This window comes from Delphinapterus leucas, chromosome 13 (assembly GCF_059928025.1).
Source record: "Delphinapterus leucas isolate spDelLeu-1000000601 "Yukka" chromosome 13, BTC_Dleu_Yukka2, whole genome shotgun sequence".
Classification (NCBI taxonomy): Eukaryota; Metazoa; Chordata; class Mammalia; order Artiodactyla; family Monodontidae; genus Delphinapterus; species Delphinapterus leucas.
Window position 1 is genome coordinate 86,207,577 of NC_143141.1, and position 5,524 is coordinate 86,213,100.

The 5,524-nt window shown below is 40.7% G+C and overlaps 1 pseudogene; it reads left to right on the forward strand.

Annotated features, from left to right (window-relative positions):
* Positions 1-1,662: 1,662 nt before the first annotated feature.
* Positions 1,663-5,221, forward strand: LOC149747809 (RNA-binding protein FXR1 pseudogene; annotated as a pseudogene).
* Positions 5,222-5,524: the final 303 nt, after the last annotated feature.

The following is a 5,524-nucleotide window of genomic DNA, read 5'->3' on the forward strand; positions in this document are numbered from 1 at the left end:
CTTGGCACATGGGACATACTCAATAAATAGGTATGTATTAAATAAATGATGCTAAAACTCGTGTTACCTTTACAGACCATGATGTCTGCAGATTTTTAAATTTTGGAAACAACTTTCTAACCTCGTTTTTATTTTTTACAAATGAAGGTATCAATGAGTTTTTATTTTGTTAAAATACAAAATTTCAAAATTTACCAATAAGCTCATGTCAGGGAACAGATATCTAGGCGATTCTCATAAAATACTTTTTACATGGTAGATGCCCAAGGATTGTGGTGGCTCTAATAATTATTATTATTTGGCTAACTCTTATGCCTGAAAGCACTGGAATGCAAGGTAGTTACCAACCAATGAAATAGTCGTATTAGCACGAGCTCCTTGTTTTACTCTTTTCTTGTATTGCCTTCCATACTTCTCCCCAGAGGGCAAGATATTGCTAAGCACATAATAGATACTTTTATGTGACAAATATAAAACTAACTGAACTTTTGGCTCAAATTCTCCTACACTGTAGTCAAGACCTCAAAATAGAACCCTTAATTGTTCTCTAATTGTTTCTACCAGTATTAGGCTTGGCTCTGTCCAGAGTTCTGTAAGTTCCCTAAAGAACAAAGCTCATTCATTCCTCAAATATTTACTAAACACATACTATTGACCAGCCATTGTCCTGGGTGCCTGGGCAGGACGGTGAGCAAAGCAGACTTGACCCTTCACAGCACTTACCATGTGCCACGGGGGAGATAAGACATCAAACAAATAAATATGTAATGACAAATGTGGTGTGTCCCATGAAGTGGTTCTCGACCTTTTCTTTTTTTTGTTTTTAATGAAAATTGCCTACATACACTTCAGTTCAGAAACATTTTATCTAATCATTTCTTTCCCAAATCTTTTTGAGTCAAGAACTGTAGCTATCAATCAGAGTTCCTGATCAACAAAAGATCTCACAGTCACTCCACCATTGGTCTCATTCTGCACAAAGGGAAGAACCTGACATTGTACTGACTTATCGAACTCGATGATGGGTAAATGCACAATTTCCAGTAGGGTTTCCTTTTTTTTTTTTTTAATTTATTTATTTTTTGGCTGTGTTGGGTCTTATTTGCGGCACGCGGGATCTTCACTGCAGCGTGAGGGCTTCTCTCTAGCTGTGGCGTGTGGGTTTTCTCTCTCTAGTTGTGGCGCGCAGGCTCCAGAGCGCACGGGCTCTACAGTTTGCAGCGCGTGAGCTCAGTACTTGTGGCATGCGGGCTTAGTTGCCCTGCCACACATAGGATCTTAGTTCCCTGACCAGGGATCGAACCGTTGTCCCCTGAATTGTAAGGCAGATTCTTTACCACTGGACCACCAGGGAAGTCCCCTGTTCGTTTTTTTTTTTAAAGAGCTTATAGACCTCTTGTCTACTTTCACAGATTAGTGGTTCTCAAGCTTGACTGTTCATCAGAATCACCTGCGGGGCTTATTAAACCACAAATTATTGGCAAATCTCCCCCTTCCCGGAGCTTCTGAGTAGGGCTGGGTATGGGGCCTGAGAATCTGCATTTTGTGCAAGTTCCCTGGTGATGCCAAAGCTGCTGGTCCAGCAACTACAATTTGAGAACTACCACACTAGACTAAAAGGCAGACCTGAGCTTGAACAAAGTAAAAGTTGGAAGGAAGCTCATGGATTACCTAGGCCAAGCTCCTCAGGTGACAGACAGGTGAGCCAGAGAGCCAACCTGCTCAAGGTCAAAGCAGAACAAGGTAGGCAGGTCACTGGCATGTCTGTTACACAGCTTCCCGGCAAGCCCACCTTCCTGAAAACATGCCCTTTTCGGTGGATTCGGAGGTAATCTCATCAAAAATCCAAGGGTATGAAATGCTATAATGTCTTGGATTTACTTCAGGGTAATCCAGGAGGGTTGCAGTGTGGGGAGGGAGGAGGAAGAAGAGGCAAAATTGATAAAGTGTTCACAGTTGTGGAACTGGATGAGATCACACAGAAGCTCAGTATATGATCTTTCCACTTTTGTAGACGTTTGAAGTTTTCCACTATGAAAGGGTAACGGGAGTCAGTTGGATCAAGATTTGTCATTGCACATCTCTGAGAGGACCTGGGTTCCCACACAGACCCTGAAATATACCCCCCCCCACCCCGCCACCAAAGGAATATTTTGAACATCTGTGACATGCCAAGTCTTGGCTGGCCACTAGAGGGAGTCAAACAAAATTAAGGCACAAATCGCTGTCCTCAAGAAGCCCATAATTTGGTGTGTAAAGAAAATGCAAATTATTGTGTTACAGAGACAAATAAATGGCATAAAAGATAATGAAGAAGGGGCTAAGAGACTGAGAGGGCTAAGGCAAGGCTGCATCTTTTCCCACTGTATATCCTTGAAGTAAAACTTTTTGTGCCGTTTTCTAAGGGTGGTCAAGTTTCAGAAATGTGTATTACCATCAATCAGTGATGTTTTATCAAAGTGGAAAGAACATCAAAAGCACAAATAAAAGGAAAAGGCCAAGAGTCTGCTAGGGTAATAGTTAAATTATAATTTATCCACACAAGAGAACACAAAATTGTAATTTAAAATGACAATATCGCTCTGCGGTTCCAACACGGCGGAGGTGACGGTGGAGATTCTCGGCTCCAACAGGGCTTTCGACAAGGGATTTATCAAAGATGTTCATGAAGATTCCCTCACAGTTGTTTGTTTTTTTTTAAGATGTTGGGGGTAGGAGTTTATTAATTAATTTATTTTTTGCTGTCTTCGTTTCTGTGCGAGGGCTTTCTCTAGTTGCGGCGAGCGGGGGCCACTCTTCATCGCAGTGCGCGGGCCTCTCACTATTGCGGTCTCTCTTGTTGCGGAGCACAGGCTCCAGATGCGCAGGCTCAGTAGTTGTGGCTCACGGACCTAGTTGCCCCGCGGCATGTGGGATCCTCCCAGACCAGGACTCGAACCCGTGTCCTCTGCATTAGCAGGCAGATTCTCAACCACTGCGCCACCAGTGGTTCTCAACCACTGCGCCACTCACAGTTGTTTTTGAGAACAACTGGCAACCGGAACACCAGGTTCCATTTAATGAAGTTAGATTACCACAACCACCTGATATTAAAAAAAAGAAATTATTGAGGCTTCCCTGGTGGCGCAGTGGTTGAGAGTCCGCCTGCCGATGCAGGGGACACGGGTTCGTGCCCCGGTCCGGAAGGATCCCACATGCTGCGGAGTGGCTGGGCCCGTGAGCCATGGCCGCTGAGCCTGCACGTCTGGAGCCTGTGCTCCGGGAGAGGCCACAACAGTGAGAGGCCCGCGTACAGCCAAAAAAATAATAAATAAATAAATTAGTGAAGGAGATGAAGTACAGGTGTATTTAAGAGCAAATGATCAAGAACCATGCGGATGGTGGTTGGCTAAACTTCGAATGATGAAAGGACAGTTTTATGTCATTGAATATGCTGCTTGTGATGCCACTTACAACGAAATGGTCCCATCTGAATGACTTCGGTCTGTCAATTAAAATAAAACTGTCAAAAAAAATACCTTCTTTAAATGCACAGTGGATGTTCCTGAGGATTTGAGAGAGACATGTGCTAGTGAAAATGCACATAAAGCTTTTAAGAAAGCAGTAGGAGCAGGCAGAATTTTTTACCATCCGGAAACCACACAGCTAATGATACTGTCTGCCAGTGAAGCAACCGTGAAGAGGGTAAACATTCTGAGTGACATGCATTTGTGAAGTATTCGTACGAAGTTGATGCTTATGTCCAGAAATGAAGAGGTCACTAAGCATTTAGAATGCACAAAATAACTTGCAGCAGCTTTTCATGTGGAATTTGTTGTGAGAGGACATTGGATGGGCCTGCCAAGAGGAACACACGGCAGTAACATACAGCAAGCTAGAAAGGTTCCTGGAGTTACAGCTATTGAGCTAGATGAAGATACTGGAACATTTAAAATCTACGGAGAGAGTGCTGATGCTGTAAAAAGGGCTAGAGGTTTTTTGGAATTTGTGGAAGATTTTATTCAGGTTCCTAGGAATCTTGTTGCAGCATCAAGGATGGAGTTGCTCCTTGAGCTTCACTGTGCTAACATGAAGGTTGCTTTTATGTGCTGCTGCTATGGCTGCTCAGAGAAGACATACATCATATGAATTCCCAGTCCTACTCCTCTGCGTTTTTCTTTTTACCTGTTCAGTTGCTGCTGCTTTTAAATTTAGGGTTACTGGGCAAGGAGGTTTGAAAATCCTCTAATAGTGTCTGCTGTATTGACCGGCTTATTGTTGCCATTGTTCCCTTATTTATTCCCCTCCCGCCTTATTTATTCTTCACTGGGAACTGTTCTCTCAAGCATGCAGTAGAAGAAACTTACATTTTAACCTCTTTCAACCAAAATTAATTTATTGTGGAAATAGATTGCTGATATAGTATAAAATTTTAATTAATTGAGGATTTGGACTTAACAAATAAGATGTTGCTGTTAACTTAGGATACATCTATTCCATATAGTGATAGTTACCTGAACATCTTCTTCTGTTACCACGTAACACGACCCAGTATTGCTTTGTTACTTTATGGGCGTATGTTAGCTTTATAACAAGTGAGTTCCTAAGGGGAAGAGCATCTTCATGTCCTCCTTTTACTTTCTCCTCTAATTACTGGACACTCAATAACTGCTATTTGACAGACTCACAAGTTAAGTGTGGAGAGGGTAAATAATTTGAATTTTATGTCATTTTACAGTAGCTCATATCTAGGAAGACAGCAAACCATAGACATGTTGTATGTAGTTGTACAGTTCTGCAGTACTTTAAAAACTTACAGGTGTAAAATGTAATACTTGTTCAATGTCAACTTTTTATTTCGGTGAAGAGAATATTCATTTTAAAAGAATCTTCAAGTCACAGGTGTTTTTTGAACAAATAGGAACTTGAAAATAAAAGCCAGATTGATGACTTTGTTAGTTGTTTGAATAATAATATATGTAACAGGTCATAAATGTAAATAAATTGATGCGATTAATGCCAAAATAAAAGTTTTCTTTTTGCCTTCAAAAAAAAACCAATATCAACGAAATAATAAGTATATTCATAATACAACTTTTATATTTAAAAGATACAAAATGACATATATTTTATATATATATAATTTGGGCCAATGTTTAGAAGCATATAGAACTTAATTTTAAGACCAGAAAAAACATGCCAAAGTATTAACAGTAATTATATCTGGATCATAGATTTCCAGTTTTCCTTCTTTTTTTTTTTTAACTCTTCTGCGGGTTTTTAAATTTTATGTCACAGATATAACTTCTACAACAGTCTTCCTCATTCTGTTGTTTTTGTTTTTAAGGGCAATTAGCTTTAAAGTACTATAATTTATCTGTATATTCAGAAACTGAACCAAAAAGACAAGCGTGCCCATTAAGCAGTGTACAAACTGCAGAGATTAACTGGAATCCTTTGAAGGGATTAGAGGTCTACGGACCCTCTGCAATGGTCAGATCAGAGCTCCATGAGCTGCCCTCGGCCAGCCCCAATGGTCAGTTAC